Source organism: Hetaerina americana, unplaced genomic scaffold (genome assembly GCF_022747635.1).
Source record: "Hetaerina americana unplaced genomic scaffold, ioHetAmer1.1.p SCAF_7, whole genome shotgun sequence".
Classification (NCBI taxonomy): Eukaryota; Metazoa; Arthropoda; class Insecta; order Odonata; family Calopterygidae; genus Hetaerina; species Hetaerina americana.
The window spans coordinates 12,298,655-12,323,311 of NW_027287316.1; the positions used below are offsets into that span (position 1 = coordinate 12,298,655).

Below are 24,657 nucleotides of genomic sequence, written 5' to 3' on the forward strand. Positions count from 1 at the left end.
TTGCATTTGCATGTACCCTGATATTTAACAAATGGTCATAAATGAGAGTGTCCTATCATAAATAAGTGTGCATATGTCAACGATCTTAAAAATGATCATTATTTATTGTCACCAGAGTGATTTTTAAGATCAAATTGCAGGCTTGAAAGTCATAAAACGTTGAACGCTGCCTATTACTTCTAAATACCACCAATGAACACTCTGAATATCTGAATGAGTACCCAATGTTGAGGTTATGGGAACTTAGAAATGGCATTCTAGTCATGTTGGCGTGCGATCTCCGAGAGATCATGTCGTTGAACGTCAGCAGCATGCGATTGATTTAAAATGTCATTCGTGATGGATACCGTCATGTTATATGGTATGTCTTAAATAGTATTCGGGAGGTGAGGAACTGTCAACGTGTAATAATTCCTGATATTTGCTCAGAAATGTGTCAAAATTGGTGTTCTTCTTAGACTCTAATTGCACTATCATCTTCAGTCTTTGAGACGATATTTTCGTATTATTTTTCGTCGTAATTGGTGAAATTAGTAAAAGAATTATTTATCTGTATCAATCCTGTCTCTTTTTTTCAATTCTCCTCATACCTCTCCTGTTTACTCATTCATAAGTCGATATTTTAAATCATTTTCAATTAATTTTGTTTATTTATGCACATTATGTCATCGATAATAGGTTTTTACGTAAAACAGGTATTTGTGATTGGAAAATTTAATTGCAGGGGAACGAAGGAAGGAAGTCACTTCACTCATCAGGGGATTTTCGAAAGAAAAAACATTTCGTTTGAATTGAAAGTGGTTGGACACAATTATCAAGTCCTCATAGGTCCTCATCGTAATGCAATAAAAATAATCTCACTATAATCCTATCTAATTTTGAAAACATGATCACGAAAATCAATTGCTCGCTTTAATGGTACCAATCAATGGTAAGCTACAGAATTTTAATTTCTAACTGAAGTACCACTCCAGAGTTAAAACATTTAATGTGAGAAAAATTAGAGTTCCCACCCTTTAACTTCCGGTATTGTCTAGTGGTTAGGATACCCGGCTCTCACCCGGGAGGCCCGGGTTCGATTCCCGGTACCGGAATAAATTTTTTATAGTTCCTGAAAAGCATAGGCCATGCATTGTTTTTAAAAAATATTTTAGGTAGTAGGAATTGAATAAATTGTCCAATAATTTAATTTTGTATTCAAGATATCAGTATAACATTCTACTGTTGGATAGCGGTATAACATCGACTTTCTGATACACTTCCATATCATGTCATGTTGTCGATTTATTTCGTCCCATGACACACCCTCAACCATTGTAACCGCAATTAAGCATATTTTTTATTAAGAATAGAATCAGTTTTACCATTAGCTCGTAAAATAATGTATTTATCGCATAAGAGAAATAATAGTAAGAAAAACCAATTGGGGATTCTATCTCCAATGCACGGCGCAGAAAAATATGTCCTTTATGTATTGCGTCAGAAACATGACCTTAAACTTTGCATTGGGGTTAATGGAGATAATTTTTCGCTTTTTGGAACTGATTCTAGGCTTAACGGTTCTTTCAAAAGTGACAATAATTTAACTATCCAAAATTCGAATATCTATTCCAAGACAAAGCTCTTAATTTCGGCATAATATTTTCGACAATTTCCTCCGGGCCGTCAGTCTGATTTTTCCACCTGCAGGGAGACAATCTCTAGAAACGTAGTTAAACCCCTCTAATCAATATAAGGGAAATATATAAGTTAATGCGTAACGTATTTTTAATGAAATATTTTAAATGACAATTAAAATATCTAACATTTCACCTTTTACATAATTAAATTAAATAACAGGCGCAGGCATATCTGGTCAAAATATCGCTTTTTGTCGGATCTTAAACGTCCGAAATAAATGCCCATTAATTTCGACATAATAATACATTAAATCTGTGTTCCAAGTAGTTACGCACGCAATCAAATAACTAATGAACACCTCTTCAATTCTGTTAACCTACAACCTCGCCACGTCGCACTTGCATGTGGTGCCATCTATCAGTGGCGGCTCTCATTTTGGAATTTTGGGAACGTTCGGCCCGACGAGAACCTCCGTGCTATGGAAGTGGTTTGACAAATTGCGACGCCACGTTAGTTACGCCTCCTAACCAAATAAATCACACGCCATTTGTGGGATTCCACTCCAGCGTGACGTAGCTTGAGGGGAAGTAATTGAACAAGCGCGACAATGTCGTGATGTGATCCATCGCAGTTGTCAAATTTGCGGCATAAGGTACCACGGCATGTTTTGTAAACCATTCGTATGCCGACCGGTGACAAGACGCCGTTCATTCTGGAATCCGTTCGGTCAAAGGACCCGCAGGAGGACTTCGGAGAGACTTTTTCAAATTGGGAAGCAATGCATATTTTGTGTTAAAAATCCACAATATAATATTTCATGAAAAATTTCAGAGTGACTGCACAGGAATGGATGCAATGGAAGAAATTCTTATACATGGCGTAGTCTCGTCTGGATGATCTAGTTTTATCAGTCATTAATGATTACGCTAATTCCGATACTTGACGCTGATGGTTAACGTAACGCCGAGCAATGGTACTCGGAAAATATTTTTCCTTAGTCTTGAGGAAAACTACGACAAAAATCCACCCTGACACATGTGCTTATCAGCGAAAATTAATTTTAGCAAAGCACAATATTTTCAGAAGCAGTTGACGAAAGATATTTCAATGTGACGATTGTACTCGGGTTATTGACTAACAGGTCCCGTGCACCAACTGAGTTTAAACTAATAACTTGTGGATGTGATGCACTTACATCTAACTTTGACAATTCGTGTGTGATATTAGGGATGCTAATATGAAGATTGCTTGAGTTAGAATTATACAGTGCGAGCAATTTGGTTTGAGGCGAATTTTTACAGATAGAAAATCAGAGGAATTAAGTATTTCCTGTGATGGTTTATATGGCTATTACTTTGTTCCCTATAACAATGAATAAACCGCAAATAAAAAGGGTATACGGACTGTATAACACGTGGTAATTACCTCGTTCATAGTATTTGCTAATGCAATATTGCAGGTCGTCTTATCTAAGTATCTTCAAACTCTTTAAACGAATCGACATTTTCCATAATGTAAAGACAAAATTTGAACTCACATAGCACGTTTTGCTCCTTACGCGGCATAGCTTACGTACTTCACGACGAATGTCGTCACCTCTAGGGGTGGTAGTCCAGTGGATAAAGAGCTGGACGACTGACAAAAGGATCAGGGTTCCATTCCGGTTGGCAAATTTGGGCACTCTCATCTTTCATCGAACTGTACGATTTTTCAGATACCTATGTATGTTACCATCCTTGGAAACCGCTTGCGGCACGGAGAATCAGGAACCCTCGACTACCACCCTCCCTACCCAGACAGATGTGTATTCCACACGCAGTGGGGCTTAGTACGAGGTCTGCTCCACCCTTCATATATATTAAAAAGGTCCCTTCGACTTAATTACAGTAATTTTGAATGTCACCTATTTTTACGAGGTAAGCTGTAACTGAGGAATGTTCCCGAAACGGATGTCCCCAAAACGTTTCGTCCATTACCCCACAGAGAACACGTTGGAATCCGGGGGATTTCGTCACCGGACACACCGTAGTTGAAAACAACAAATCTCGCAGATCCGTCTCCGTTGATACGGCGAGTCCGAGGGGAGAAGGGTGAGGTGACGACCAGGTGGTCACTGGGGGCGGGGGTGCGTTTCGGGGGGGAGGTCTGTAGGATCACATTTACGCAGTCATTGAGCCGATGGGAGGGAGGGGGGGGCGCGATGCCCGGGGCAGAAGGAGGCGGAGAGCAGGAAGGATGTCGACGATCGCTCTCGCAAGAGGTCAAGGGTATACGGATTCTTTCGAGAGAAAAAAAAATGGGTTGGACGAATGATGTTTCCGCTATCCAAACGGCCCGCGCGGGAGAGAGGGGCGGAGAGGGGACGTGAGGGGGGGGGGGTAGAGCCTCATGTCGGGCGTCCCGCGTGGAAGGAAGGCGGGGGGCAGTGAGCGGCCCGCGGGAATCAGGCGCGTCATCCACCGGGGACCGATTTGCCTCCGCCGCACGATCACGCCGTAGCGAACGCAAACTCTTTTCGAATTAATTTGGAGAAGGTGCATTAAAGAGTAAGTAATCCCGCTCAAATTAACATATGTGAGTGAAACTTTGGGGTGGCAGGATGAGCATGGATGGCGACTGGATACAGAGGGTGTGGGGTATTTTGAGGAATAATTTCGGTAATACTTGGAGATGGAGTCGGTGGGTCATGAAAGATTGTGGTTCGGATGCACCGGCACCATAGACAAATACGAAAGGAATGTCCAGCAGTTGTTTGGTCATGTTGAGCCAACGAGTATCAGTCGAATCACGGAGCAGGTGTATGCGAGAGTGAATGGGTTGAGAGGAAGGGGATGGATGGAAATAGTAATAGATGTATAAGACTCTCAAGACGAAGCAAATTCGAACCTTGAGGAGCATAAGGGCATGTGTACGAGGCATGGATGTTGTAGAGGCGGATGGGAAGGCGGATAATTAATGGGAAGTCTGCCCTCGGAGAATCCACAAGATGAGCCCCTATTGACTTTTCCTGTTCATAAATGAGACGACGCGGCGGCTCGCACAGCTTTGTGATCGATATGGGGACTCCTTGGGTAGAATCATCATGGTTAGAATCTAAGAAAAACACAAAATCTCGGCTAAACTTCAACAATCCATTCGCAAAATCAAAACCATAAAGAAAAATATACTGAAACGAAAGCTCTGTTAAATGGGAACAATGTGAAATAATGATATGACTTTTTAGTATCAATTTCAAAAGTTTTAGGTCTAAAAATTTCAGATTCTTCGAGTATTAATTCATTGGTGACCCTGAAATAATTTAGAATTTGAAATAAATGAATTTAAAGAAAAATAAAATATTAATTCCTCATTAATATTATTATTAAAAAGAGTTGGCAAGTGAAGATAAGATCAATTACGACAAAGGAAAACTTCTTACGATAAAGGGTTCTTTAAAGGAAAACTCGCTTGAAACTTTTTTGTTTTTTTATTTGTTTTTCCATTTATATTCGTTTTGTTCAGTTTATCAAGAATGATCACAGCCTATCAAAGATGTTTTACTTATTATGTTCTTTTAAATGGTAGCCTTCTTATCAATATTTGTTCCGTTTCCATTTCATATTCCTTATTTGATATATTCAGAGACGTTATACATACCTATGAGTGCCAAAGCTACAAGTACCTTGTATAAGTGCCAAAAAACGCAAAAGAACAGCTTGTAACGGCCCCATTAATTTTATTTTAAAATGCATTGAGCAAAAATATCTTTGTTTCCTAAGGTTAGTTATATAAATGTGCGGCTTTATTCGATGGAACACGAAGTGAATGGAAGGAATAAATGGTGCAATTGTATTAATACTTCATGTATATAAATTTAGAAAAAATTAGTTGTCCTTCCAAGTTATTAGATTTCCTATGGAAGAACGTTGGGGTAACAAATACGTGTAACAATAATTGTGCCGTAGTGTAGGGATTTATGGTGATTTATTATAGTATTCAGACTGATTGAAGAGTCATCTTCTTTTAATATCGACAATATTAAATAAAAAAATGATTACCCACGTGATGAATGTTTTCATAATTTTAATGAGTGATTTAGTGTAAAATTACTACATACTCATATGCATTGCTAAGTTTTCTGCAAATTTTGTTCAAGTCTCTGGTCAATGAGTCATTTTATATGCTCTTTTTATAAATGGCAGCTCGCAGGAAATTACGCGGACAAATATGAAGCACTCAAATATTCTGATGCTTGAGTCTGCGTGTGAGTTCCAAGCATCAATCTCCGTATGGCCTGTCAAAGGGTGCCATTTTCCCCATACGGTAAAAATAACATATGTGTTAAACACAATAACGATATTTGCACCAAGATCTCGGAGTGGATTCTTTCCCGCCGGGACTTACCTCCGGTCGCCGCACAAGACGTTCCGGTTTCTCTCCGTTGATCATTCTCGGCGTCAATTCTCTCAGCGAACCGGTTCAAGCGCTCTTTCATTTTCCTCCGAATCGAGGAAATATATGGTAAAGGCTTGGAAGACACCACCCACCAAAGGCCTTTTGACAACATAATGTCTGGCAAAAATATTTTTAAACTAATAATACGCATCGGTATGTCATCATCATCACTGCTCGTCAATTATAAGATTGGCTTGGTTCAGGCCTCTTTCCTCATCCTTGACGTCTCTCATTACTAACACAAAATAGCCCCTCCGGGGTCATTTCATCCCCCCCATTCCTTTCCCTTACACATATGAATATGATCCGCGTCGAAGAAAAGCTTGTTCCCTTTGAACACTATTCATAGAAGACGGTGTATCCACAGGAAAGATTTGACCTTAATTTCACGTAAAGTGTACTTCTCTTTTCTGGTCTTTCTCTCTCTCTCTCTCTGACCATCCAACTCTTTATCCGGTTTCAAACCCTCCGAAGGGAAAATCATACAGCTTAGTATCATGATGGATACATTGGATGCGCTTCTCAAGACACGGGAACTTGGGCGAAAGAATTATGAGCAAGCATATTGAAGGCACACAGGCCTGCCTAATTTCGGCACATATGGCTGACCGGCTTTGAAAATGAAGTGCCCGTCCTACAGAGACTTTGAAATACCTGTATATCTATTGCTGTGATGAATTATGAGAGTCGCTTCGGCTTCCGAAATGACACAAAAGATCGACAACCGCGAAATACGCTTCAGAATATTATCTTTTAGCTCATTTAAAAGAAATTTTCATAAATATCCCTCAATTTACAATATGAAGATAAACTCATTTTTTTATTCTTACGTATTCTAATTTTATTCAAATTAGATCTCACGAAGTAAAATGTAATTTAGGTATTTCTCAATGGGGTTTTAAATTTCGAGGTTTCAACTTTGTAGGCGGTATTTAAATCCAGAAATTCAGGTGTCAATTCACCATTGGTCCATCATCCCTCGAATGAGGGGAAGTCTACGGCAACGTATGTTAGGGCTCCATTATGGCATTACGATGTTTGGCAATGGGGTTAATGATTGTTAATGGCCAGCGAGACGCCGGAAGCCAACTAGACACTCTCATCATAGCGAAGAGATCCTATCGCCCCCCACCCCCCCGAGGCTGAGATTCCCTAACGTCTACGCTTCGAATATGAAGAGTGATTCCATTTCATGTCGCTCTCGTCTGACATAGGGGCTACTTCAAAAGATCACAGGGAAAGTGCGAAAGCATAGCCTGTGACAACATTTTTAGTTCAACTTAAGAGCGCCAGAAGGCAACTTGAGGGGATCTCACTCACCATCCCAGCCGTTTGGGAATGGTTTATAATTTGTATCCCATGGCCATCATCGTGCAAATGTTACGAAAAACTGTAAAGGACTTTTACCACAAGAAGAAAGAAACTTATGGAACATACACTGTGAAACGATAGCCTACGGGAAGTTAATAAACCAAGCAAATTTTACATAGGTATGTCCAGATGAACTCTGGCAAGAAAGTGAAGGGAAATGTCGGTGGAAGGAGCTATGAGGGAATGAAGAGATTGACAGACTGGAACAAGGGTACAGTTTGATGAGATGCTACAAGCAAATATTTCAGAGTGTAAAAATCATTCGCCTTGACCGGGATATCCTCGGATCCATTGATTGCCCAAGGTGATGTAATACTAATGCAAATAATTTAAGTTAAGTCATGAGACCGAGGTTATAATCGTTCGTAGCCTTGAATCTCAGTGGTAAGCGAGACCACTGCGGGATAAGTATAGTTAATCGCCGATCAGATCCGATATAAGGGATTTCTTTTACCTCAGAGAATTGTTGGCAAAAACTGTATGGCCCACGTACGAAAATTGAAACCTTCTATAAAAACAATATACCCAGAGCAAATAACCTCGAATTACCCCAATGAATCTCACACCCACCCTCTAGCGACAACTTGTTGGTTAAGGGTTCCCTGTAGAAATCAGAATCCAAGGGATGACTCCACCTTAATGAGCACTCTGAATCAATGCATTCCAAATCGTAATCATCAAAATCCTTTGATAATGAGAATTTTCAAAAAAAATCAAGAGTAGCATTTCTTAAAACTCTCCTTCCAATGTTCTGTTCTCAGTTAAGACGGATGATTACATTTTCAAACGCCGTCCGCGATTACCACAGCAAACATACCATGTCTGTGACTCTCTCCTAGTTCTGTTTATTTGCATACAAACAGTAGCAACGAAAAACTCAAAAAGCATAGAATAATTTACTTGATCACCAGACACACATTTTACAGGACCGATTAGATTATTTATGAGATGCATTAAAGGGCAAATGTACCCTTAGCATACCTCTTGTCCTTGCGGACGGTTTTTCAGCTCCCTCCGTTATAGCGCTAAGACCGTTCGACCGCTTAGTTCTTTTCAAACCTCGACCACGGATGAAGAAAAGAAGGTAGCCACGCTCGGGGCGACGATCGAACGTGCGGTCTCCAGGTCAGACGCGCCACGTCTTACTTATCGAGTTAAACTTGCCGTACATTACGTAACCATTACATAAATGGGCTGCGGAAGAAATGGCAAACCCATTGATGTCTCATTTCAGCAGTAAATGATGTCCTTCGCGGCATTGCTACATGGGGGAAAGGATAATGAGTACTTACGGAGGCCAATGTGAGAGCGAGGACGAGGAAGGCTGTGTAGAGGATCTTCCGGCAGGAATGCCGGCAGTCTGGCGTCATCTCGGCCACTGAGAACAAAAAAAACAAAGGAGAAACATGTAATTGTTGAAATTCTCCACTCGTGCAGGCATATTAATTTAAAACTAAGGCACAAAGAGGTCAAAGTGGAACTTGAGCGGTTTAATTAACCTCCGGGTTAGTTATTGTTTATGATAAAATTTTCTTCCAAGAGTCTCATAGCTCTAGGGTGTATTTTTATTTATTTATTTAACAACTTCATTGGGACGAGATTGAGACTTAATAGATTTTCTTTCATCCAACCCCTAAACATAACATTTCAGGAAATTACAAACATTAATGCCCTTGGAGAGAGAAAATCTATTTTGGCGGGATTGAATTCGCAACCTCTGAATTGCCACGGTTGCCTGGGCCTTTTTAATGCACCACCACATGAGCCAGCGAATTTACTTCGAGAATCTTCTGTATCAAATATCTCACAATAATTTTCGGTTCGATCTTTGAGTGCATATAATTTTTCATGTCGACTTAAGGCTTTCCCTTCTCCAAATCATGAAAGCTCACGTTCCTCCTTGCCAAAATTTAGTAGGATTACGAAGTCCACAAGTGTGGGAGTAGGGAATGGTAGTCCAGTGGTTTGAGTACTAGAATAGTGGACGTAGGGCCCAATTTCAATTCCGAGTGACGCCTCTTTGAACTCTCAGCTTCATCGGTGAGACATATTCTCATTCTCCTCCTCGGAAAACCGCGGGTGGCGTACAAAAATTTCGCTTATACCCTCATATGGATAAATTATCTTGTCATCGGGCTTTAGTATTAGGTGAGCTCTACTTTCATATTTTAAACCTACTCCTGGGTTGGTCCCTGTTGTTTAACATGTTTAACGCGGGATATAAAGAAAAGAGGCGGAAATTTGACAATACAAGGAAATCTACCAGTTTGGAGCCACTTTTGAATGAGAGGGTACGTAGGTAGTAGCTTGGTGAACGAAGTTAGTCACAAACGCCACTTGCACGGTTACTCTCGTGAAATAAATTCGCATTTTGGAAAACGCTTGTCGGATTTTACTTCATTGACAGTTAAATTATTTTCCAACATTTCTTCAAGGTCTCGCAATGTGATTTCCGTTCGCAATCCTTCGGTCATCTTCTCTCCCTCCGACGGTGAGACATTGGATCTCTGGACTCAAGGATTTGTGGTCCAGGTCGTGAGAAGACGTAGTCCGGCATCCAAATACCAGGCGTGTTCCTCCCCGTGTGCGTGAGTCTGTCACTTAACCACCATTTCTTTCTCCTGGAGGAATTTCATCCTCAGGCATTACGCATTCATTTATCTCTGCACAGTTACCTCGTTTTACGCTCGAGTAAATGTCAAGCCCTCGCGAGTCGTTTCCATGTTGTGGAGACGGAACGGCCGTCGTTAAATGTCCTCCTAGTCCCTCTCCCCTCCCCTCCATGGTAACATGAAACCTCGGGGGGGAAGGCCCGAATTCACCGGGAATTCCTTGCACGACGCTGGAGATGAAAATTTCCGAGGTTCGGCCGTTTCGGAAAATATGTACTCTGTTACCTGTTTGGTTTCTTAATTATTTCCCTACCATTAAGATGATAAAGGACTCTTCAGTTGGGATAATATTCACACACGCCGGAGAAAAAAATGTATTCTTCGAGGCAGATACACGCATTGTACAAAACTTCCCTCTCTGGTCATTCGATAGTCAAGTCTTTTAATCTCATACATTTGCGCAGTGCTCCAGTCCTTCGTACCTTCTATCCGCTTTAATAACACCCATCCACTTCTTTACCTAACATTCTTGCTTTCATTACGACCTTAAACACCCCACTACCTCTCAATTTCTTTCTATCGCTTTTGACTTCATCGAATTTCACCCAGTGACTTCTTCTCTCATCCACCGTATTAACTAACTTCATTATTAGTTTTCTTCTCGGTTACAACTCACTTGTTCATTCTGATTTCCTTTCCAAAACCAAATCTCTAAAACCTCCAATGCATCCGCATCCTCTGTTTACAATTTCGCATTAATATATTGCCACTCGCGATATTCAACTTTTAACTAATATTTTTTACGCCTTCATTTGACATGTCATCAATTTAATTTTCGCTAATAGTTCCCACAACAGATATACTTCCGCTAGTGTAATTATCAATATTACACTCATTTACCTCCAAAATACTGTTCAAAACGTAAACTTCTCGATTTGCCCTAGATTAGTACGTCATAATTTATTGTTTAGCTTAGTCTTCCTGCTTCTTGAGAATACCATTATTTTTGTTTCCCGCTGGCTTACGCACGTAAAAATCTCGCTTCCAATCGAAGAGGGAGCTGGTACCTATCTAATTGACAACCGGTTTGTCACATTGTGTTACTCACTGCGGCGTGGGGGGCGTACAATAAATCGGTTGATTGTGCATCTTCGGGACACGACGATGGATTCCGAGGGAGAAGAGACCCCAGCATCCGTTGCTGCCCGTCGAATCCTCATTAGATGAATCTGTTAGGTGTTAATAACACCCGTCGTCGTGGAAACATTCCCGCGTTAATTCGTAGTCTCTCGGTCCCAGATCTACATCAATCTCGCCCATCTTAACGACAGCGAAGTGTATCCAAGGTAATTAACAACGTGGGAGAGGAGGGACGGTCGGGTTAACCAGCAGCCGTCTTCGACAACGGTGCCCCGTTAATTCAGATCCGAAGACATCTCCCACATTCGAAAGAGGCACCGAGACGCCCCCCCAAATTGGCGCGGGTAGGTGGGTGTCGTCGTGGGTACTCGGCCGGCTTAGCGCGTGGGCGGAGGGTCTAGGTCGTCGCACGGCTGATGGCGATGAGGAAAGGGCCGCTTCCAAGTTTACGGGTGCCGCTATTCAACTGTCCCCCCGCCCGTCAACATTATCATTTGCTCTCCGAGAGGCCCATTGTGAAATTTTGATTTGCGTCCCTCCCCGCTGCTCTGTTGCATGACCATTGCATGGCTGCGAGGTCGCGCGAGTTGGGGGCTGAATAGGTGATAAACCCGCAGCTTGGGGATCTCGATCGAGTGGTGTGTACCCTTCCCGTGGGGGGGGGGGGAAGAGGGGGGAGAGTGCTGGTCGCGTTGAATGAAAAGGAGTAAGAGCATACCACAGATGAACGGTGCTACACGCTTGAACGGTTGGAGTCCACCCCACGCGACCTATGGCTTGTGAAGAGGAATCGGAATTTTAAGACCGGAAATGTAAAAAAAATGGTTATCCCCGGTTCCATGGTCGAACCAGTCCCACCCACCCCCTACACTCACACTCACACTCACTACACCCCCTCTGGAAAGATTCCCACCTCCCTCCGACCCTCCTCACACTTTAGGCAGAATTTTTAAGTGAGGTTTTAACGTCTCCGGGTGCCCTCTTCGGTGTACTCTTCAATGTCCCAATGCCGACCGTACTTTATAGCTCGTGTTTATGGCGCATTTCGTCGAGCGTGTCGAGTTCTTCATTTTTAAAGTCTATTATCGTACCTTTCAGGACAAATATATATATTTTTTTAATGCTTCAAGTAAAGTTTCGACGAGAAATTTTTCTTTTCTGTTCCACAAGCATTAAATCTTGATGAATGAGTCGAATGCTAATGCAATATATTTAAATGTCAGATTGAATTGTAATTTAACAATAAGTCCGATGTAAACGGTAACTAGGGAATTCGTAGCTACGTACAATAACTAGGAGGATTAATTGAAACAGTTAAAAACACAGCTAATGAAAACTTATTTTATTGACATCTTTACAGTGTCATGAGGTTTGTCGAAATTCGTCGAGAAATTAAACACTATAAAAAATTATTTTTACATTTTCTCCCGTAAGATTTAAATGCTTAGAGCAAGGGTTCAAAAGGTTCTTCCGGAAGTTAAAAGGCTCTTTATTAACCCTATTTAAAAACGAAAGCTGAAGGTTAGTAAATCCTATTAGGATTCTCCACCGGCACTCCTTCATTCGATCGCCGCCCTCTCGCCCCCCACAGTGAAGAACCTGCTAGCGCATCCGCCATTCCACTTTGTTTCTTTTCTAATCATCAATATCGAGAGGAATGCTTGACCAATCTGAATCCAGTGTAATCCGCAGGGAAACAGGTGTATAGGTAAAAGAAGGCATTCGCTCCTTCATAAAACGATATACTCACTGTCGCACCATTATTTACGACCCTTGTAAACGCGGGGTCGTGGTAACAGAAAAACACTCAAGCCGAGCACGCCCGGCAAAAGTAATACATATTAACCGGCATGTTACGGGAGAATGGGAAGGGGACCGCTTAATTAACCGTTCCCGCAAAGTGAAATCCTCGCTGAGAGGGTATTTATAGATTGCCGGAAGCGGTAACTCATTCATAGCATTCAAATTGGCGTTTATGGCACAATTTCTCGTCGGCCGGTCAGGACGCGGAGTGTATCACGGCATTATTATGCAAACGTGCACACCTCTGCGCGATTAGTCTTTATCGGTCGTCCTTTCTTTCTTCGAGTACCCCCGGCTGCGCTGGTCCCCCACCCGAGCAGTATTTTTTGCATGCTTAGGGATTATTTTCACCATTCAAATCGAGTCATCCGACTAACGCCGAAAGAACCGTGCGCCTTCTTTGTCGATTATATTCCCTCGCTCTGATACGCATTATCTGTTCATTCTTAACGATTATATTGAACAAACATATACTCCCCCATATCTAATTGGGAACCATCCGAAGAATTTCACACAAGGATATTTACGACCCAAGAAAGAATTCCTTAGCGATTCGTGGAGATTCGGTTGGAGTTAAATTCTCATAGTCATAAACATGTCTTTCGTTTACTCATGAAAGAGACCCAGTGCTTCGTGTGTAGCGTAGGGACAAAAAGGGGAGAGGAGAGACACGGAGACCTGCAATACGGTCGCACTTCACTTAGCTTAGCCTTGGCTTACTGCTTTTAAAAATGGTTTTAAAATTGTTAATTATTTTTGGACATGTTAAGGCGACCATGATTGCAAATATGCAGCTACAACCTTCATCTTCATGGTATACCTAGTAAGTCGACGCTAATGTGCGTGGCAGGGGATGATTTCATACTAATCACTAACCACACACATTATACGTTACATAAGTGTTAGTGGTTAACGGAGAGGTTGCGTAATTCAAAATATTGGAATTGTTTTCGCAAACAGCTTTACAAGTATTAGAATAATTTGACTAGAGCTACCATTTGATACTGAAATTATGGGGCGTCAACATCACGAAAAACCATTAACGCGGAGTACACTGAACAAAACACCGAAACCACTCCGCGTGGCTGACGACCGAGTCCGCGAAACCCGGTGAAGCACGGAAGTGCAAAAAAAGACACGACTCGCGAGTGCTGCTCGCTCGGAGCACGTGCAGCCAGCGTGCAATAAGCCTGTTACATGCTACTTATGGACTTGGAAAGCGAGACAACCTTTTGTTAAGGAGAGGGGAAGGCCCGAACACAACGAGCGTGTCTCATCGACATGTAGAATGGATAACTTTGAGTCGCCAAGGGGAATACGTAGAGTGGTGGGAAGGCCCCGGGGTTAAGGGGGGGGCGGAAGGGTGCATCGGACGAGAACGCCGGGAGCAGCGAAGCAGCTTGCGCATCTACTCCAGGGCTTATCACTCTCTCACTTAGACCGCCCAAGTTATTCGGGGTGATCCTCTGCGTCCTTGGGTCTTTCAATTTAATCTTCGATCGCCATTGTATCAGTGGTATGTGATTTTCTAATTAGATACCCCTCTTTCACAAGGGTGATGATATTAATGGTGATAATGGACACATTTGAAAAACACAAAGGTCATCGAAGAAAGATTGGCTACGATGAGTGAGGGTAGAGCGCATATCTTGTGATATGGAGCACATATCCTAGTCGCTCTGCGACTTGCTCAAACGCCGGCCAAAAGCCAAATCCTTAAGCCACTAAATTCTTCATCATTTGTAATCTAATTGCGTAGGCCGTAAATTTCGTCTATGCCGCAGTTGTTTTTACCCTCAGTTCTTCTCTGTACCCCTCCATACTTTTCTCCACTACCTTTTATCTTATCCTTCAGATCGTAATCCTAACTTTCTTCTTGATGCGTTTTCTTCCCAGTTCTTTTTACTTTTGCTAATTAATCCAATGAGCGCTCGTTCGTCGTTTATTCTCCTCAGTACTTCTTCACTTTTTACTTTCTCCATTCATTTGATTTTTGACATAATCCTCCAAACGCGCAACTTGAGGGATTTTTTTTTTATTTTCCTGCCTACCTCAATGAGGGTCCACGTTTCCAAGCCGTTTTAAGGGTACATTCAAGATCACTCGTCTCCCGTCCCTTCTCTCAGCTCGATTTTGTGGCTACTACCACTCGGTACTACGAAATAGAAACCTGCCTTCCATAGCAATGAAAAACACATTGGGAAATCAATCTTCAAGTAGGACCAAATAACACTAATATTAAGAAATTCACTAACATCAGGAGACTGGCACAATAATAGACCAAAAACACGCTAGGGTCATAAGAACGACAGAATTATAAATTTTTAAGCATTGAGCCACATTACAGACACCAAACCAACAAATTTATGACACTGAAGACACATTATCTCTATCACGAAGACGAATGCCAGGATTCAACATGAAGAACTACAGTCCTCTCTATTATCTCTTTGCAAATTCCTTCCTTAGCCATTCCTCTTCTTAATCTAACTCCACGTGCAATTTTCCAGTCCTCCGTTCTAAGCGTAGATATCTACCAGACCACAGTCCTAAAATTGCAACAATTATTTTTAAACTTCTTGAAAAGGGATCGCTTCCGCTCGAATGGCGGCCTTGTTATTTCCACCTCGACTCTTCCCAACCAAACCGACTCCTTGTTGGTTGAACCAAATCCTAGCGTTCCGCTGCGGGCGGCTGTGTATGGATTCATATCCCGCGGACAGCATGCGGTCGAGGGGAAGGTGTAGGTCAATGCTCACTGATAACTGGTTACCATGATATGTTATGCTTTTTCGCCCGTCAGAGAGTGGGGCCGCGGAATTAGTGGTCTCATTAATCGCAATTCGGTCTATCGGCACCACTCGCAGCAGAGCGTTTCGCGGCCGGCCAATCAGGAAGGGCCCGGCCCCTTGCATCGCTGCCTGCCGAGTCAACTCTGTTCTAACGGTGAGGAGAAGCCACGCACCCTGTCCCAGAGAGAGATCATGATTCTCATTCGATCGAATTAATTCACACCCCAGATCCCCTCTCCACTCCCCCCTCGATCCAACCCGCCTCGAAGGCAAGTCAGGTGAATTAGTGCGAAGACTTCAAATTTTCATATTTCGCCCTTTCAAAGGCTGAAAGATCCTTCTGCATTTCCACGCGTTCAACTTTATCCAGCATAGATTTCCAGCATGCGTCATACCACTGTAAGGCTCGGTGTCAAAGATTTCGAGGTTTTTATTTGAAATATTTTTCCCTTCTTCGAGCTTCTAGATAACAGTGATAATCGTCCAATATCTGCGCAAAAGTGGGAAATCTAAAGTATCCTCTTCTCCATCCAACATCCTCGCGAATGCCCCGACAATCACAATAACCGTGACAGAACGAGCTAGGAATGAAATTATGGCCCGTTGTAATAATACTGGAAGAAATATTATAATTCATACATATGAGTTACGTCACATGTTACCACCAATCTCGCAAAATATGACGTGATACGAGTAGATTCAGGTGTCATGGGGAGTATAAGGATTTACACAAGCATTTCCGGATGTTATGTACACGATAGAAATTACAGAAGCAAAACAATCAGGGCTCTTCTTGTACTCCAGCCGTGGAAGGACAGATATTAAGTAAGATGTGCCGTTGTTTTTAGTCTAATACAAATTTTAAAAAAAACAGCCCATAGTCTCTATGGTAAAATCTATAGTAAAGGTGCGGTTGGTAATCTTTAAGTGTCTTTGAATATAATAGCATTTTGTCTCATATCTATTCTTCTTGTGCACGCATGTATGTGTATTGAAAGAGTGACTTGACCAGACTCGACCGTTGCCATCAGGACAATCGCCTAATTACAACCAGATTAATTGCACCGATATTTATATTATAATAATAATTAAGTTAATTAGCATTGAATTCCTTTCCAACAATCCCGCGAATCGTATGTATTTTAATGAATTGTCGATTGCATAGCGCACTTAGGACCCTGTTCAGAGACATTACTTTTTACCATTGCGTTGATTGTAGTAAATGCGTTGCTCAAATGATAATTCTGACTATATGTTGGACCTACCACATATTAGGACGAGTTTGAAATGCTTTGAACAAGAGTAAAATGAGTGGAGAGATAGAAAGAGGGTCGGGATAAGTATTGAAAAATAGAGTGTGACGTATTTTGTCGATGTTCCTAATTGCAGTGTTAATCAGTCGATTGTTGATCGTGCTCAGCGCCAATCCTCGCTAGCGTCTGGAGGATACTGTTGTATGCGGTCACCATTCCCGTCGAATGGTCACTTAAAATTTTTCGGGGCCAGGCGCCTCGCTCCGTTCCACCCCGCTTCCACCGACGGGTTCTTTTAATTGAGCGTTGCTGCAGATCGACGGCTGCTTGGCGACGACTAATGCAATCACGGTACTGCCGCGATTATAATACCCTCGCGTGGGCAGTCATGCAACTTCCCCCCGAGGAAAGTGATCTGCTCTGACGAGTTGGCGCGGACTCCATAATGGCTACCGTCACCATCTCCCCACCCAAAGGCCTCCTCGCTTATCTTTTCTCTCTCTCTCTCTCTCTCTCTCTCTCTCTCTCGACTTTAAGTGCGGGCTTGATGTCTCGAGTCGCGTTAAGTTAAGTTAAGTTTTTCGCTTCGAAATCCCCGGAGCCGTCGGATCGCCAAAGATCCAAATGGCCACCTATACCTGCGGCAATTTTTTTATTCGATACAATGATCGATTTTTTGAAACGCGCCCATTAGATGTCTTCTTCCTCTGCAATTCCTTATGCCATGGATTCGAATCCCGCAGGTAAGATGGAGGAATTATCGTTGCACGTTGATCTTGACTATATTTTTTACACTAAAAAACGCTCCACTTCCTTATTCTTCGGAAACCCGGAACATTTTTATCTGGAGCATAAAATTCATGTTTACCGTGACATAAAAGTATATTTGATGCCAATATGAAATAGTTTTATCCTTGATTTTCAAATGTTTCATTTCCCGAGGGAAGCACAAATGTCGTATCCAAGATATTTCAAATCGTATCCAATATATTAAATATTCATATTTATGGCCATATATTGCATAACTATATATTGGTCGAAGGCGGCAGATAGAGAACGCCCTCAACAAATTATCTGCACGTGGGGCAAAATAATTAATGTGACAGCAACATAAAAAGCAGCAAAAAAATATAACAGCTCAATGGCCACCTACTCGTACTGCTTCTTCCTAGAGACATGTTGTATTTAAATTTCCCGCGACCACATAAAGACGGGACATTTAAATACAACATATCTCTAGGAAGAAGTATTCATTCATTATTCCTGTAGGTCGACGCACGTCAAAAAATAACAATTTTTCAACTAAGAGTATGCAGCTATACACGGATATGTTTTTAGATTTCATGGTTATTTAAGTGCATGCTCGATAGGATATGAAACGTAAATGGTCAGCGCAGAGAGGATGGCATTACACGATAACATAAGGATCTTGAGGTGAGAAACTCATCGTCGAGTGATAGGGCATCCCGAGAGGACCGGTGGAACCAGTGTGTAAGTAACATCCTGATCGGCGGGATGACCACAATGCCGCCCGACAAGTCCCCTCGAAACCGCCCGACGGCGCAATTGCCAATCGGGAAAAAAGCGAGCCACGTTAGCCGTCGTGCAGGCAATCAGAGGATCCCTTTTAGAAAAGAAGATCAACTCCCACTTTTTAACGCAGATTCCCTCGGCTTTGCTAAAGGGTATTCGAGTCACCTCCCTCTCGCCAACCTCACATCTCCCTCTCGTGCCGGCAGTCTTACTCGCGAAGATCATTTTCGTATTTTTCTCTTGCTCCAGGAACATTGGAAGGCAACGATTAAATAGGAATTAGCCTGGAAGAGAAAGGGAGAAGGAATAGTGGGTGAGGGAGGGAGGGAGGGAAAGGGGGGAATGCTGAATGCGAAAAAAAGTTTGTTGTGGAGATCCGAAAATGCGGGAAAGGAAATGACGGTGAGCGGGGAAAATTTCGACAGTAGAAATTGGTCCGCGAATCATCTCTCTGTCGGAACAAGAGAATTGCAATTCAGAATAAGAATGAAAAAAATGTGCGTGCAGATATTTAAAAACCCTATCGCAAATGTGAGAGTGGACTTAAATTATATATTAATTCATAAACAGGGTGCGACAGGATAACTTGCTGATTGTCATAACATTGGTCATTCAAATCAGCAAATTATGCTGCCGCACTTCATCGCATCAATGCTCTCTTTCCTTTCCACGGAATAATGTATCTTGAACCCCCACAAGAATTTGCATACGATCGTGACAGGCTAGCGGTCACTTCAGTTTAGGAAGATTTTTTTAAAGAAATCAATAAGCGTTCTACCGTCCTGAATACCCTTTCTATGGAGTATTATCCTAATTTAAGTTAATGGAAAGACGTTACTGTGACCACTGAATTGAAATTTGACAGAATTTTATTTACTAGCGTTTCAAGCAATTTAGGTTTTGGATCTGCGTTTTTTTAAATGGCATAATTATCAGGTAATCACGAAAATAAGTAAGAAAACAGTCTCAAGGATGACTCGGTGGAAGTCAGTTATCTTGAGTACTTAAGGAAGGCAAAATTTTACAGTTATATTTTAGTCTTTTCGACCATGGTTACACTGCTAAGTAGCATCACGAGGTCATAAGTTGATCGAAATTGACCTGCTTGCATGGGAATCAAGGTCGTGGAGAATAAAGTACTCCACGATATCTATTTAGAGAACTCTGTGATCTTCTCAAAATGTCGATTCAAAAACTTGTTCTTACTCTTCTGCTAACGCTAATTGCAAGCAGTGGTACTTATTAGAGGAAGATCTATGCCGATCGCTGAGGTTATTGGTGCCACTGAGGGTTAGTGTGCAGGTACTCATGGGGCAAGGGAGGACAATAGAAGGTCGGGTGGAGAGAATTCCGTTGCCAACTTTAACCTATGGCCTCTTGTTGGAAGTTGCCCAGAGGTCCGCAGCTTAACGTCCCGTCCGAAGGACGGATTACAGTATAGCACCCAAGGCGTCAACGCCCGGCACCCAAGTAGGGAATCGAAGCAGCAGTGAAAAATACATCTACCATCGGAGGAATTGGAATCCGGTCCCTGGAAGTGGGAAGCAGGTTCGTCAATCGAACACACTCGTCAAGCAGCCTGCGCTAATCTCCGAAAAACTCCAATAACGCCTATATCTGATAATTTGGCATGCAGCGCTAAAGCAAATCTTATGTTATTCAAAAATATAATCAGAAATATTTATAAGCGCTTAACATCAGCCATATCAAGGATCTTGGTCTCACTTTGACTTCTGGGTGGAGCATTTAATACAATACGACTCGTATTACCAGTGGTGTGAGAAGATCCGTGTCGGATTATACCCTTTTATCTGGAAGGGAGACTATTTTAGGCCCCAAATTATTTGAGCTGCGATAGATGACTGATGAATACGCATGGGATGCTGTTGGGTTCGAACCTTGTAAGGTGTAACGGGTGTTATAGGATTTTCCCGGAGAACCTTCGACTATGCACAAATCAATTCTGATGCTGATCTATTGGAGACAGCTTTGCTGACTACGCCCCTGACTATTCCTTTCTTCAGTCGTAAAGTGGGACGTAAAGACTGTGGGTCACTTCGTAGGCAGAAGTCGAAAGCATGGTTTGGACCGAGTTTCCGCCACCCTTCGACCGCCCCCGAAACTCCATTTGCCGCTAATTTACCTCCGTGTCCCGTTCGGCGCAAATGGCTCCAGCTGTCAGTCACCTCACCTGACGTCTGCCAAGTGAACATGGAAGTACTGTCTGCAAGAAGTCAACCGCGGCTTTTGGACGGGGAAATATTTTTTCGAAATATTTAAATGATTTCGTCCATACGTCATCACTCCGTTACCGCACCATTCGCGGTGGATGGAATCCCCGCACGAGTTTGAGGAACCTAGCGTGAGACAGTCGAGAAGACGGATCTTCGAAACTGGCGAGAAATTCTCGCAATTTAAATGAATGTAAAAAACACTGGGAGATTAACTCTAGAGATGAATCGCAAAATATACATAAACGGCCAATGTGATGAATTCTATGTCCGGCTTTCTCGACGATACTCCAATGGGAACATTTTTTTTAATATTCTCGACCTCTGCGAACCATTATCCTCGGTATTTTCCGGTAGTTCCCTATCTTTTGCGAGGCAATTAGTTCCTCTTCGTGAATATACGTACGGGGTAAAATTTTATAAATTATTTTTTTAATTATTTGTTACATTCTTGACTGTCGTCAACCATCGTCAGATCGGTCCAATAAGTAATCATTAGTTAGCGTGTGTTGATCGGGTCACGTGATATCAAGAATTAATAATTTATGGTACGCGCATGAAAGCAGCCGCAGGCGAATTTGACGTTGACTCCACTTTGGAAGTTTTTAAGATTTTTTCAATGAGTTTATTTTTTAAGCGCGCGCTCCCTACCCCACCCTTATTCAATTCCCAATCTCTACCCCGTGCCGCTTCACCCCAATGCACCGCTCGTGGAGAGTGCGAAATGGAATCGCACAAAGCGGAGATCCATTAATCGTTCTCCGCTGAAATAGGCGCGCGGGGCACTGTGGGCAAACGCAAGCAACACGTTAAGTGTGACACCACGGTCGTCGAGATGACCTCACTTGAGTGAACCGAAATGTTATGTGTTTGATGTCAAAAAAGGGTGGATTAGGAGATGTGGTTGGGCGCGGGGAGGGACGGCGGTGGGGGGGGGGCGAAGGGGTGTTTTGTTTCGTTCCGCGAGGGACCGGACTGGAGTCCTCGTCCCCCGTCCCCCCCCCGTCGTCCCCGGGAGAGCGAATACCCCAACCGCACCCCAAAATGCAAAACACGGAATAGCCTTGGGACACAACGGCACAGCGGCCCGCCCCGTCCCGGCCAATCCCCGCTCTCCCCCCCCCCAACTCCCTCCGTCCTCGCGCGCACACAACACGCCGGCCGAGCCACGGCGGCAGCGGGCACCGGCACCAACCATCATCCCCCGCCCCCCTCATCACACGGCGTCCTCTGAAGACGAGAAGAGGCCAATAACCGTGCATTGGGGCAGTGGGGTGGCCCGTTAAGCAGCTCTCCCCCGTTCCCCGAACCCCCGCTACGTCCACCCTCCCGATACGCCGATACTCACACGCGGGCTTACGCACGAAGGGGGTTGGGGGGGCCGGGGGCCTCCCGCCTGCTGGCTGGGAGTATGGTGGGGCGGGGAGGCATTGCGGGTCGTGTGGGACGGGAGTTAGGCCGGGGGGTTGGGGAGGGGGGGGTTGCGGCGATCTTAAAGATGCTCGGCCAGCGGTCTTCCCTCCCCCCTGCCCGGCCCCTTTTCTCCAGCACCCCTCTCCTAGCTAGCACGGGGGAAGGGGGCACAACGGTCCCCCGAGCTCCGAGGCGTGTGTTAGGATTTTATTTCGGGGGGTGTGTGGGTAGGGGGACAAGGGGGTACGAGTGGGAAGGGGTCTCGGCTCTATTCCCGAACGATGAGTTCCCACCGGAGGGAAATCAATCCCGGAGCGACAAATAAATACTTTGGCCAACTTTTTAGTTTATTTTCCCCAATTGTTTCCACGGACAGTTCAGATTTTTTTCTGAATGCATTCGTCGCGTGGGGATTCAAGTATTTCCTTTCGGCGTGCATCTCTTTTGGATTCACTCTCGACAAAGAAAAATAATTCAGCCGGAGTCGACCGATGAATTCGATTAAACAGTGACCGAAATGACACATTTTCGGTGTACGGTGTGAAGGAAAACACATGACCACGAGAAGTGTCGCGATAGGGTCTCGATGCTTGAAATAAAATAGTTTGAAATGAATGCATCAAAACAAACAACCCAAGCCAAAATGTCGGAGGAATGTTACCCGGAATGTTCGGAACTGCTACAAGTGTGTTCAGTTGGCTAACTTCCGCCCCTCGTGGGAGCAATAGAGAGAATTTGATGAATAGGTTAATCTATTTCTAGTTCCCATAGTCACGCGGTAGACCGCCCCTTTGTAAAACAATACGTTTGGAAAAAACAACAGAAAATTGAAAATGGCTTAAACATCACTGCAGTGAAGAATAATGGCTGTTCCAAGGTGTTAATAAAGAATGCATCATTCTTCATTAGTATTCACTGCAATGAGACAATAAATTATTACCTCGCTACATACGTTTTTTTCTGAAAATTCTTAAACTGTGTTCTCCCAGTCAAGAATTACAACAGAGTCCTTTCTTTGCAATCTGAGCTGGTTTCCTAATTTACAGGGAGATGGATGCTAAATTGAAAAAGCAGATTGTATGTACGTTCGTATGAAATGGGCATTTCATTCAAAATTCTTATAACTACGACAGATATTTAAATCCTTTTCCAAATTTATAAAGTAATAGCTTGCATTAATGAATTGAATATAAAAATTTTTTACTGAAAATTTATTATATACCAGGCGATTAGAAAACTTGGTCCTAGTTCTCGGAATATCCGGGTCGTCAGTTTAAGTCATTGGATGATACTATCCCGGTCGACCTACCAAAAGAAGCGTGAATTTTTTGGCTGTCATACAAATTTGGACAACTACAGACAAAATAGTGAAACAAATTGTCACCCTATGTTCATAACTGTCGTAAAATATGGTATTGGCACTCATGTCTTTCGCGGGGAACGAGGGCATCTCAACCTTAACAACTTAATCGGTTATGGAAAACCATCCAGACGATTTTAAGCGGGCTTATTTCAAACAACACATCATATTTAGTCTATTCACTCGACCATATTAATAGTCCAGAAATTTTATAATATTTTTTTTAAGTAATACAATTTGAAATTTTCTGCAAAAAAAGAGACGGTCCGCAACCTTTTAAACTGCATTTAAAACACACTACCCTCATATTCATACACATTAGCGCTAAAAAAAGGCATTTTTAGTGTCCTTGCATTTTGTATTGTATCTATTTGTATATACGTGAATGTTTGAGGAATATTCGAATATTATTTTCACTGATTTTACCCTCGTCGACAAAATGACGCAGGGCATTGAATAGAATAGGGATTATCAAACTTTTACCATTATTACTTCACGTGTGACTTTCCATCGGGTGAAAGGACAAAATTTGGCAGCCGCTAAACTTGCCTATATTTTGAATACTGTAAATTATGCAAGCATTTAATCCAAACTTATGAATGTTTCCGGTGGAAACTTATAAGCGTCTGGAAATGAGATATTTCAGCACACTCTTTCTGTGAGAAGGTTTGGTAACATCTCCTTTATGGAATTTCAAATTTTGCCCAAATATATTCGTAATATATACCCTTTGATCAAAATTTAAACAGAAGGATCAATATTTCTGTGCTACTCCTTCACCATCTTTACAAACATTCATTCATTATTTATTAATGTAATGCCACTGTGTATTAACACTTAACGGTCCTGGAAGTCATTAAAATTCTTCGTCTGTTTCCAATAGCGCCAATAATATTTTTTTAAATCACTTATTCGTGACTTATATGAAATATGTTACTGTTGAAGGTATATTTGTTTTGAGCATTTATAATTCAAGTAATGAAAGATAATCATTTGATATCTTCCATTAAGATTACGGATGAAATTTTGAGAACTTTGGAAATATCTGAATGGGTTTCACTATTGTACTGTTTCGCTTGTAACAGTACCATTCGC

General features: G+C 42.5%; 1 non-coding gene across 1 annotated transcript; it reads left to right on the plus strand.

Annotated features, from left to right (window-relative positions):
- The first annotated feature begins 1,022 nt into the window (after nt 1-1,022).
- Nucleotides 1,023-1,094, plus strand: TRNAE-CUC (transfer RNA glutamic acid (anticodon CUC)). The gene has a single exon. It is a non-coding gene; the product is annotated as a tRNA-Glu (tRNA).
- Nucleotides 1,095-24,657: the final 23,563 nt, after the last annotated feature.